Below are 12,950 nucleotides of genomic sequence, written 5' to 3'. Positions count from 1 at the left end.
TGCCAGCTGGGTTTGAACTGTGCCCATTCACATCAGGCACAGAGCAGCTGCTGTCTGCAGCCCTGTTACACTGCCATGAAGTTGGTCATCTGGTGGCTCACCTTTCAGATCCCCAAGTGATACACTTTGAAAGCACTTTTCATACTTCTCAAATATTCATGTCATTCGTTTTGCCTTTTACTGAACAGTAATGACTAATGTACTTAATGCTTGAACTATACTGAGATTCTCAGGATGTGAGAATATGCATTTGAAGATTAATTAACGTGCTTTGACTTATCAGATTGTGACTTAGTCTGCACCATTATCTTTAGTATAATGATAAGACTATTTCAAAGCCAACTTTGTTTCAAAGCATGAAGGAAAATATTCCTTCAGCAGATACAATCTCTTTGACAGAAGTCCCCTTTTGACTAATTTTCCTTTAAAGTATGAGCATGAACATAAATAGTTATTACGACAACTATAGTGTTATTAGGGAACTACCACAAATAAAAATTCTGTAAGCTAAGCAAACAGCATGAAAACAAAATTAGAAGAAATGGAGAAACATCTCTTGCTTCACTTGCCCATGATGGAGCCAATTGTTCTACCCACACAGATACTTTCAAGGTTGTAAAATAGTACACATTTGTATTCCTAATGTCTTGAGTTTTAATAATGCTTTATGACAGCTCTTAGCTACAGAGGTTAAAAAATTAAAACCTGTGTTACTGCAGAAAATAAAGGCCTGGAAAAAGGATTAAAAAAGAAAAGAGGGAAAGATGCAGTGGGAGAAGAGAATAAAAGTTTTGTTCATCCTTGAGATGCCTCACTAACATAAACAGCACAAACCTATACTTTGCATAATACAAGTCTGAAAATTAACTGCTGTGAAGGAAGCCATTAAAATTCTCATTTGTGAATTTGCCTTGCGTTTTTAAAAACCAACCTGAAGATGTAACCTGAGATGCATTTGGGGGGTTCTTCTTTTTCTGTTTTCCCTTGCAAGACTGAATTAAAATATTCTTGAAACACTTATTTCTTCAATTTAATTTCAAACAGCTTTCAAATCATGAAAGGAAAGAGAAGATGTTGACACAGAAAAGAATAGAAGGTGGATGGCTGGGATTTGCTGAGAGCAAATAATTTATTTCCCTAGTGAACCACAACAAAACAGTTATGTCACTGTGGTAACCACCAGCCTCGAGAAACACTGAAACTGCTGGGAGACATGGGGCCCTCTGAAGCTTGACCTCCTCTAAATGGATGCTCTGAGAAATGTTCACATCTGCCCATTCCCAGCACAGTGTCCATTTCTGTCTCCATCTACGGAAATACTGCTGTTCTAATTAAATAATATAAAAACCGCTAGGACTGCAAAGATGTTTCTTTTTCACATCATTTCTATGTAGGTTTTTTTCCTTTTTGTTTCACCCACATTGTGAAATACTCATGCACACGTGCACTGCTCTACAGCATTATGCCCAAAGTGAGCACCCCACCACTGCTTCCAAATGTTCCTGCACAGCTCCCTCATCCTTTCCACTTCTGCTGATTATCTTTCCTTGTCTCCTCCTTTCTGTTCTTCTCCCTCTTCTTCCTCTTTATAACACTCTTCCCCCTATCACCTGACAACTTTTGCTTAATTTTCATTCCTAATTTTGTTCTTTGTACTCTAACTTTTGTTCTGTCATCTCTTTGTTGGCTACAGTTATTCTTGCTCCCCACTTCTATGCTTACACTTTCATCCATGACTTTTGTTCTTTCCACTCTGACTTCCTCACCCAATCTTACGTCTGTTCTTTCCAGTTGTACAGCTACTGTTCCTTCTCTTCAGCTCTCTTACTTTTCTCTCTTTTGTTTGGTGTTCTCCTTTCTCTTGCCTCTCACAAATTGCTCCACCCTTCCTCTCCACACACATTCTGGACTCTCCAACAAAAAAATCTTCAAATTACCTCATGCAGACATTACACTGCTTCTTGAATTTTTTTTTTTTTGACCCATGTGTACTGCTCTTCAGTGAAGAAAAGGTAAAAGGTGCTGATTGCAGACAGTCATGAGCTCACACCATCAGTAAAGAGGCCTTCATATTTCTCACTTCCCTTTGGCTGCTCAGCTCAGTATGGATCTCTAATGTTTGTCAGTGTTTCAACTCAGCTTTGGAGAAGAAAATATAAGTCTTCCATAACTCTAACAATACTAATCTTTATTAGATTGACTGAGTTGCTATTGATCAATTGAGGTCAACAATTGCAGAAGTGGCTACTAGTACACTATTTTTTTTTTTTTTTAATTTCCCTGCAAAACTGTTGATGGTTTTGTAAACTTCTGTCAAGAAACAAAACACACAGGGTATCCATTGCTAGTTCTAAGTAGTATGCACATTTATACACTGTGTTGAGGGACATGGTTTAGTGAGAACTATTGGTGATAGGTGGATGGTTGGACAGGATGACCTTGGAGGTCTTTTCCAACCTTGGTGATCCTATGATTCTATGATGTGAAACTTTACAGAAGTTGTCAATATGGAAAAAAGTATTATAGAAGTAGTATGGGGAATCTCTCACTTCTCTCTGATCTATTTTTGCTCACAATTTTTCTATACAAACAAATATTCTTCTTATGTCTTTCAGTTTTGTTTTGCTTTAGGTGAACTACATTGTTCAATACTGTTTTGAACACTACATTGTTGAGACTTCAGCATAGCCTTTATCCAGATCATACTCTTAAAGTGAAGACATAGGCTGTGTAGATTGTTAATTTGAACATGAAGTTGGATTGAGGAGCCAACAGTTGAACTGACGAAATTAATTAATTCAGAAAGATAATTCCATTGTATAGGAATGCATAAGCAAATGGATGTTATGGGTGAATGCCAGCATTTTTACAGGTATCTGAAGCAATGAATCCAAGCCAGTTTTGTACTTAATAAAAGTCTTACCTTGGTTAACACAGAAACCTGGCGAGTCAGCTTACAAAGTTGCAGACAGCTTGCTGTATAATGTATTCCCTGTTTGGAAATGCGCATGAAATAACAGAAAATATTAATAAAAGGCAGGTTTTTAAGGAATAGACAAGTGTTCCACAGCACTCTGGGAATTTGTCTCATGAGATTTACCTTATGAAACAAGTCTACTCCGCATTTACAATAGCTTTATGTTCTCAGTTTCCTGATGACTGCAGCAGAAAGCCAGAAGATCAAATCTGGAGGGAATTAAGTATAACCTAGGTTGGATCTAAACAGTTAAAAAGGCAAGGTAACAAAAAGAAAATTTCATAATGAATTTAGATTTCAAGAGGAAAAGCAGGAGGGAAGGTTCAAGAAGGTTTTAGGCTTTCTAAAGACAAGACAGGAACTGAAAACGATGGTGAAGTTGCCAAAATCTGCCCTTTTTAGCTTTGAGAAGAAAAAAATATCCATAAGCATGCAGCTTTTCCTTATCTGCCAAAATGCAGCACTATTCTGCTAATGTAATTTCCCTTTTCTGACCTTGATTGAATTTTTTTTTATTATATCTTTTAACAACTGAAGAGAATATATCACAAATAACAGAATCCTCTGTTCCATAGACATTGATGGTCATATTCCTCTTTGTCTCTAAGGAAGCTTTAGTTTTCAAGATTTTTCCAGATTTGCAAATCTGATGTTTGCAAAATGTTGGAGTATAAATTCAAGTGAAATTACCAATTTGCGATTGTACGTTCTCATCAGCCCCTTGGTATATTTAGATTTCTTCAGCATGATATTGAGCACGATTAGTACTTTGTGTCCATTATTCAAGCTCTGCGGAGCGTCTCTTTTTTTGTCATTGTTCTTCTTTCCCTGTATGATCCCAATGTGCCTGTCAGATAACACACCATAGAAGAAAAGTTACATTCTGGTTACATTCTGCTTTTCCATAATGCATTATATTGTATTATAAATGAGTGAGTAATATGTCAGTGAAAGTTGCCATGTTTGACATAGAGAAACTGCACAAAATTTTCTTTCCTCTGAAAATCTACAGTCTGTATCCGTAGACCCAAGCACTACACATGTGCCTAAATATAGGAAAGAGTGCAATATTCTCTTGCAGTTTTACCTGCCTAGAATAATTCCCAGTGCAATGATTACACAAATTATTTTTCCCTGTCACACGGAGTAAAATTGAACACCAAGATCTTTAGCGTAGTAAGTAGCACAAGCAGTTGATTAAGTGGCCATTCTACAAGCAACATTTGAAACCAAAGAAATTATAACAGTGGTGGGAGACATCTTTTGTTTCTAGTCTTCAGCCTTCTATGTAGAAAGGGTCTAGCTAGTCTCTTGGAACAGTCATGTACGATGTATCTATAGAGCAGAAGAAGGATTCCAACAGCAGAAATTTAAGAATCACTATGCCATTTTAAGCTCAGTTCCACACCATTCCAGTACAAGATGCTATACAGAAAGATGCACCAAACTGGGCGAGGAATTGCTTTGAAAGGACTCATTACTGCTTCCTAAATAGAAAATTCTAGGTGATGTACACGGAAGAACTTTTAGGGTAAATGATATCCACTGACTGACTGAAATAACATTTGCAGGCGCAGATTTTGCCATTAGAAATGATCAAGCCAGTAACCCGTGTGAAAAAGAAGCTTCTTCCCGAAGGGCCACATGGCCTGCTTGGCACCTTGTCGATACACCACAGGTCCCACTTACAAACCTGCTACTTGAGAGATCAAAGGGTTGACAGCATATCATACTGTTATTTGCATGCTCCAATTACAGCATCATAAATAATACTGGACACTAATCTTTTTGTGTGACACTGTGGAATTTAAACAGATAGTGATCAGCCTTTTAGATAAACACTTAGAATGGTATGGTTGAATTATTTCCACATTAATTTTGTAAGGAATTTACTTTCATTTGTTACGTGGGAGAAACTGCCCTACTACTTCATTACAAATGTTTTTAGAGCAAAAGCAGACCTGCAAAAACATTTGTACAACTCTAATTTATGAGCTTCTTAATATAACTTCAGTTTAGCATCAGACTTAATTTTGTCTGACTATTTCATAACAGAAGTCTGAAATCTAAGAAATCACATCTCTTCACAAAAGAGATTTCTAAAACTCTCGAAAACAATTGAGGAAATTCCACTGTCTTTATGAAGTGTCGGGGAATTTTTATTGTACCTGTTGAAGCAAATTAGATACAAGCATGTGCTCAAATAAAAGGAGAATTAATGAACAATCTGCTGGGCAGAGTCCTGCTGCCATAAGCAGTTCTACAAGGAGCCTGTCTGTAAAGAGGTGTCATGAGCGACTCCTTGGTCACTGTAAGATAGCTCTAGCAAATTTCTGCTGGTGTTATTCACCTTCCTGTCCCATGAAAATCAAGCATCCATCTGTTTCAGCTTATTATATTAAAGGCAAATTAATTTACCAAGGTATAAGGCTCCCCCGTCTGGAAGCTGCTGTTATGGTTGTTTTGCTGGGGGGAAAGTGGGACACATTGCCTGTCACTACTTTTACTCTCCAGTTTTGCAATTTAATTGTGGCATATGGGTCCTAAGCAGGAGAAAGCCTGACCCATTTTCCTAGTTTGTTTTTGATTTTTCTTGGTGAGAGAGCACAAACCTGACGTCTATGAACTGCAAGAGAGTCTGAGGAGTTCAGGTATCACCCGCAAGAGAGTTTTGCCTCAGCCCCCTTGAAGTGAAAAGCATTTGGAGCCTATCCATTTGGCTTCTGGGCCCACACAAATGGAGGAAGCATGAGCTAAGGCTTGTACACAGTGAAGGTACATAAGTTGCTCCGGAAGTAATGCCTCCTATTTATTTCCATGGAAACTACAACAGACATAAAAAAGCACAATAATACTGTCTGATAGAGTAAACTCTCAACTACAAAAAGCTGTTTTTCAACACAGCCACCACCTTTAGCTATGCCACCACCATTAGCTGTGCATTTTTGTCAGTGATGAACAGGAGATACAGGAGATACAGAGTCTGCAGATCATGCTTCTGAAAATCCACACCAGCAGAGATAACCCACTGTCACACAGCTGCCATGAAGGTATCATTGCTGAAACGCACCACCCACTGCCTCAGTGTGCTCACATTCACTGTTTGGTCTCCATCAACATTCAGAAAACATCAGTGGGTGCCATTTTATCCACATGGAGGAACTCAATGACACACCTTTGCTCCATACGCTCTTCCATGTCAGCTGCCATTCTGCCAGACTGTTCCTCTGCTGCCATCTGTCACACAGCAACAACATGTAATGGAATACTGGCAGGTAGGTTCAACATACACTGCCATACCACCAACATTTGCCTCTGATGTCATGGGCCAACAGAATAAAAAAGGCATTGCTTTTGGAGCAGCCTTTGAAGTTAAGGAGAGGTTTAGCTGTCATCAAGAAAACAGAACTTTGACTTTATCTCCATCAAAAGCTAGGTCCGTACATGAGATAACTCACTGTTACCTATGGAAGTAAGTTTGGAGTTCAACTGGAGCTTTCAGCTGCATCAAATCAAGCTCACTCTCACTTGACAAAACAAGGGCCTTTTAGTGCAGTTTCCAGCATTCCCTTTATCCTTCCCAATCCTTATGTTGTAAGCATAAATTAAAACAACAGAAGCTTTGCTCACCACTGATGTGATGGCCAGTCAGGAGATACAGTCAGGTAGATTTGGTGATGAGGATCCCTCACTTCTGGCTGTGGTGGAGCTGCCTGAGGTCTCTGTTCCAGTCCCAGTCCTCACACCACATAACTGGGAATTTTTATTGTATTCTCTGAGATTAACACAAGTTTGTACCTAAATATAAAAAGAATTAACAAAGTAATGCTTCCAAAAGTAGGCCTACAAGGAACTTGCAAAGCTGCACCCCCAGCTATTCCTTATCTATACCTGCACCAGCACTAATCTTGGGAGTGCCAGCATCAGGTGCCTTAATGAACACTTTTCTCATCCCCAAGGCCAGCTTTGTTTACCGAATGTGTCCTCTGATCACTACAGTTATAAGCCAAAGCAGTGGTGTTTTCCACTTTAATAAATTACAGCCTTTTCCCCTCACATGGGGCCAGTCTATTCCAACCTGTGTGCCCCTCCTAACAACATGGCACCTTCCCAACAGTAACTAACTGATGCTGGAGCTGGTAGTAAATTACTCTGTAGATCTACAACTGAACATTGTTCAGATATTCATTTACCAAAGTACAATATTTAAGAGAACCCCAGCCAATAAGACGAACTCAAAACACTGCAAAGTGTGGGGCTGAAATTCCATGGTTGAAACTCAAAAAATCTTCAGAATTTGCTCACTTGATGGAGAACTCACACTTCATATAATTATACCAATTCACTGACCAAATAGAGAAGGAATTGAGTTCAGCAGAGAACCATATATTCAATGCCACAGAAGCAGTCTACTTAGGAACGTGGAACAAAGCATTTATCTGATTATACTAATGCATGCTTATAACCATCAACTAGCAAATAGAAACAGACTGAAAAAAGAAACGCTATGAATGCTACTGGAGAAGGACAAAATTGTGTTTCGTTTTGCTTTTCACTAAGCAAAACCATCCAAATTATCAGTGCGATGTTTCCTTGGCAAAAAACTGCAAACAGTTGTCTACTTTTAAGAGTCCTAATGGCCATGGTAGGGCCTGAGTTGTTTCTGCTTGTTTGATATTCCTCAGGTTGATGGTCGTGTTTCAAAATATATGATGTGTACATAAGAAAAGTTGTTGCTCTTAATACAAAACTCACTGACTGTAGAGTTCATGGGTAGATACACTCCCCTACTTGTTTGGAACTGGAGGCAGAAAGAAAGAAACAATATGAAAATTCACTTTAAATTGCTGTCTTAGAAATTCCAGGAAAATGCTTTTGAAACAAAGGTCTAAATAAAGTTCAGCTTTGAGAGACCGTGACATGTACAAAGGTAAAAAGCTTCAGGATTATTCAGCTGGAAGACCTTAGAGTATTTTCATCAAAGGACCATGTGGTGATGGTGTCAGTGAATTAAGCTTTAAATACAAAGCCAAAGACAATAATAATCTCTATAAATAACTTTGGCAAAGCAAGCCTTCTATACAATTTAAGCTACAGCAAACAAACACTGTTTTATGTCATGTTAGAAAATAATGTAGCGTTCCAGGAATTTTCTTCTTTGTGTTTGGTTTAAATAATACTCCCTCCTGACATTTTGCCTCAATGAAAAGGCTGTACAACATATTTTGGAATTATTCATCCTTCAAAATAAACATTTTTGAGGTGAAAAACTGTGTAAAGGCAATAAAATACTTGGCTTTCCATGTCACTTCAGTATTGCTAGCCAACGTGGGAGGGATCTGGTCTGGGATCTTGATGGTAGGTGCACAAATTGAAACAGAACAACAGCTCTGTGAGGTACCAAATTCTCCCCCTCTTTTCATAGTTCATGCTTGAACTCCTATGTTACTTACCTGGTTATAAGTTTTTTCAGTAGACAGAAAGCATCTTGCAGTGCATTTTTTAAACACAGAACAGAATACTGTCCTAAGCCTTCACTTAAAGACCTTTTTCCCTTTTTAATATAGACCTTTATCTGGCAGAGACTGCGCTGTGGTAAAGAATTTCGTTGAACTCCAACATCATTATTTCAGTGTAATAACAACAAATAAAAAATGTACATAAAATAGTTTGTTTTACTTTGCTTCTTAAATGCTATAGTTAAGATATATTAATCTCAAAGTTTTAAAGCAGCAATAATGATTACACATATCTAGCATTATTAATCTTTGAAGTAGATCTTAATTACTGAAAAATATGAGAGTTCTATTGACTTCAAAGGAGCTATAACAGCCTACTTTTTAGGAGATAATTTTACAAAGGAGATTGTATTAGAACATGAATCAGACTAAGAAAGTGCATAAAAAGCATGCTTTTTTTTGTCTTATATTGCAGATAATCTCTCATTTTATTTTTATTGGTATCTTTTGCAATCCAATCAGTTAATCAATGACTATGCTCTAGTGTGCTGTTATTATTTTTAAAAAAATATGATGTTCAGACATCAACAGAGAAGATATTTGCATATTTTGCAATAAAAGCATTTTTAATGTGAGAAATCTGAAAAGTACACAGCAATAAACAGCTTTTAAATTTTGAATGTCTATACAAGGGAGTCTTCTACAATACTAAAAAGAAAAAAAAATAGAAGTCTAGCACTGTAAATTAGAAAATAAGATATTGCCTCAGATAAAATCCTAAAAGTGTATCACCTAAAAGGGAAGATCCTTCTGAAGATAAGGTAAGATTAAGATACGAAGATGTGCATCTCAAAAGACAGGAGGAAAATATAAATTATGCTACTTTATTTTATATCCCTTCCATTAAATGATTCAAACCATGGGAGTAGAGGAAAGTCGTCTTTCCTCAAAGATTACAGTGTCACTTAAAATTTTGCCTTGGCCACTTAACCTGCATCTGTTTACATTTCCTCAGGAATTTCTTCCTCTTCCCCCAAAGAGATTAGAACACACTCTTTCGTCTTTGTCAGGACTTGCATCATGAGATTTTGGCTTTAAAATGCAGTTTCCATAGCAGACGATTCTACGGTGCTTCCCTATTAAATCTTCAGTTAGTAGCTCAACAAAAAAAGATGCGAGCCCTACTTGTATCTAAATTACAAAAAGACCCTCCACAATTTTCCAGTGCATTTTCTGGTGCCTAAACTCTCCTACCTTTTTTTCAAATGGTCTTAAAGCAATCCCATGCTTGCAAACAAAAACAAACAAACAGATTAGCTCATGATACACCTGATGTGGAGTGAAGATCAATGGAGGTGAAAAGCAGACACAGATTTTTAAGGCAGACAGTCAGCAGAATGCAGTGTTTTTGTTAAGCGCTCATGTTCCATTCATGAGAATCTCCTGAAGCAACTGTTTTTCACTGTAAGAGCACTCATAATTTATACATACTTGGAAATTCATGCTTTGAATGGAACTAGATACTTTGAAAAGTTATTGACTTGGAAAATCGTGCATCAGAATATGTCTGGGAATCTATGACTTGTGAAAGTTTGGAAGCAAGAGCCATCAGCTTAATGTTTTCTCTTCTTGAGATGAAGCTTTTGAATGGGAAAGGACATATCAAAACTGAGTATTTAGATATCTTTCCATCATTCGGTTTTCGCCTTTTTTTTTTTTTACCCATGAATGCTCCTTCTTTCAGTTCTTTGTTTTTAAAAGAATGCCCACAAGTCAGTTAAAGGAAACACAGCATTCAGATTGACAAGCAACTTTACATCTGAAATTTCAGCATTCTCAGTGCATGCCTCTGACTTAGCATTTGAGAACAATCATTGCACTGATAAAAATATTGGAGCTATCAATTGCTTAAGACAACAGCCAGATTTGGATATCATCATAGTCCAAAATCCAGTCCTGGTCTCCTCATCACAGCTATGCTCCTGTTACCTACCACAATTCCTTAGAAACAGAGCAATGGCATGCAACCGCACTGCAAATATCCCCAGATATTTAACTAATTCAAGCCAGTAGGCTGTACAGTACACAGTCTAAACCTTTGCTTCTAGATACTGCTTGATTGTTTTCATGACAGTTCACTTTGACTTCTTGAAACTCTTTGTAGACAGTACATACTGTCCACACCACAAAACACAACCTCATCTCTACTTATTTCATTTTGTTCATGGATATTTCAGGGAAGAAAATACTTATATTTCATGGAGAATTATGGATGTGGTAGTTTAATATTAGAAAGGTAAAAGAGGGTTGAAATGAAGGATCTTCATAGCTTCATGCTGCCTAGGAGCAATCAGAAATGTAGGACTTGTTATGGGCTGTCTGAAGAAGACAGTAAGATGAAAGGGGACATAAAACCTCCATCAAGAGAAGGCAACAAAATTATAGTAATTGGTGTAGTAAGAAGGACTAACTCACAAGATTAATTTTTGATAGCCATCTTCTTAACTTTTCTTTCTCCCTTAATATGAACTAAAAACAAAACCACATTTTCTTAAACAGGACAAGCTAAACAGACTTGCTCATAGCTGTGGTGTTACAGGTTTAAATTTTCATAGTTTTGTATTAAAATTCAACTTGCTCCAGATTTGCTAAACAGTATAACAAAGTCATTTGTTCAAAAAAATCTCATGCTGTTTTCACTTTAATCACTGATATTTCACCATAAACACTCCAGTGATTGTTCCTTTGTGCATATATGCATGCCTCTTCATTACTACAGAATGCTCAAGCATGTCTGATGTAACTCTCTAAATGAACACTGACAGCAATATCAGAGGCTGCCCATATATATGTACGAGTATTCCAATGCCATTCAAATAAATAATACACATCAATAATTCTATTGTTTAGTTCTAGTGATAATGCGACAGTTGAAAACTATTGGTCTTGTTTCAATATGAAGCTGGGGGGGTGAGGGCAGAAAACACATGCGGTTTGTAAAACAGCTCTGGCAGAAGATGGGTGTACATCTCACGATGAAGATATTTCATGGAGAATAATCAAAATAATTCTCCTGAGAGGGCATAACTGACTAATAATTGACAATATGCAAGTTATATTACTGGATAACCAGACTTCTAGCTGTAAGAAATAAACACTTGGGCCACAGCCAAATTGATTTTTAACTCATGTTATTCAGTAATTGTTTCCAATAGAGTTTAACCTCCAGTTATGTAAACATATTGGAGTTACTAGTAATTCTTTGCTTCTTAACCCAATTTCACTGAGAATTTACTTGACTAAAGCATGGGAGGCCAAGCTACCCTGGGATGGGGAAGGGTTAGCTCTTCTCACACAGCCCCAGGAGCACCTTTCCCTTGCTGAAGATTCTTCCTGCTGAACTATTTTGGAGGTAAGCGGAGTGAGAATAGAGTAGCAAGATCAGCAGAGCATGCAAGAGGTTAGAGAGAGTTGCAAGTGACAGGGGCATCACGAAGAGTATGGAGACAACATTAAGATGCTTACAAGCACACGTTATGTAAATATACAGCACATCACTCAGAGGGTCTTACTGCTCTCTCATCTGATTAACAAATACTGTTAAGATTCAGCTCAGAAACAGCCAGTAATCCTACAAGCCACTCCAGTTTCTTCACAACATGGGAGTTCTGTCACCAGTGGGATCGGGGCATGGCTACAGGAACACGCCAGCCTTGACAGTAAGTGCTGGCAGCATAAAAATATTTGACTGAAAAGCTTAAGGCATCTCTGCTACTAGGAGAGAGATTTTATCATTTCCTGACCAAAGCACACTGCTGCTATTTAAAATCACCCAGCTCTCACTTCTGCCTGTCAAGTTGCTTTGAGAGCATCCTTAAGGCTCAGGGAATTATGTTCTCCTCCTCCCACACTCCTGTCCACCATGCAGGAATTGCTTAGGTACACACATTTTGTCCACCTAAGCCTCCTGTTAGAACTGTCCCATCTCAGCCCCATTGTTAGTGGCTGGGTGGGCACGCTGTTGTGGCTGCAGCTTCGCATGCCTTTCATGCTGCTCATCCAGACCAGGCCACCTCCATCTGAAGGATGTGCTTCTAAATCCTATTTTAAAATGGAAGAAAAGATCCTGGAAACACAGTAATCCCTCTATACTGCCATCATTATGGTACGTACAGACATATGGTGGCAGATGCCTCATCCCTGGAGACAATCAAGGTCAGGCTGGCCAGGGCTCTGAGCACCTGATGGAGCTGTAGGTGTTCCTGTCCATTGCAGGGGAGTTGGACCAGATGGCTTTTAGGGGTCCCTCCCAACTCAAATGATTCTTTGATATTTGCTGTTTCTAGGAACTGTTCATGGGCTGAGACACATTTAAAAATCTGCCAGACAGCTTCCCCAGGATACTGAGGTACAGAATTCATGCAGAAGATGAGGAGCCTGAATTAGAAGAAATGGCAGGGTGGCAAATAAATGGTTAATTATGCATAGCTGTATTTCTAAAAAGCAGCATTTTG

The sequence above is a fragment of the Numida meleagris genome, chromosome 4 (genome assembly GCF_002078875.1).
Source record: "Numida meleagris isolate 19003 breed g44 Domestic line chromosome 4, NumMel1.0, whole genome shotgun sequence".
Lineage (NCBI taxonomy): Eukaryota > Metazoa > Chordata > Aves > Galliformes > Numididae > Numida > Numida meleagris.
The sequence above is the reverse complement of the archived record's forward strand: the minus strand, read 5'-3'. Positions refer to the sequence as shown.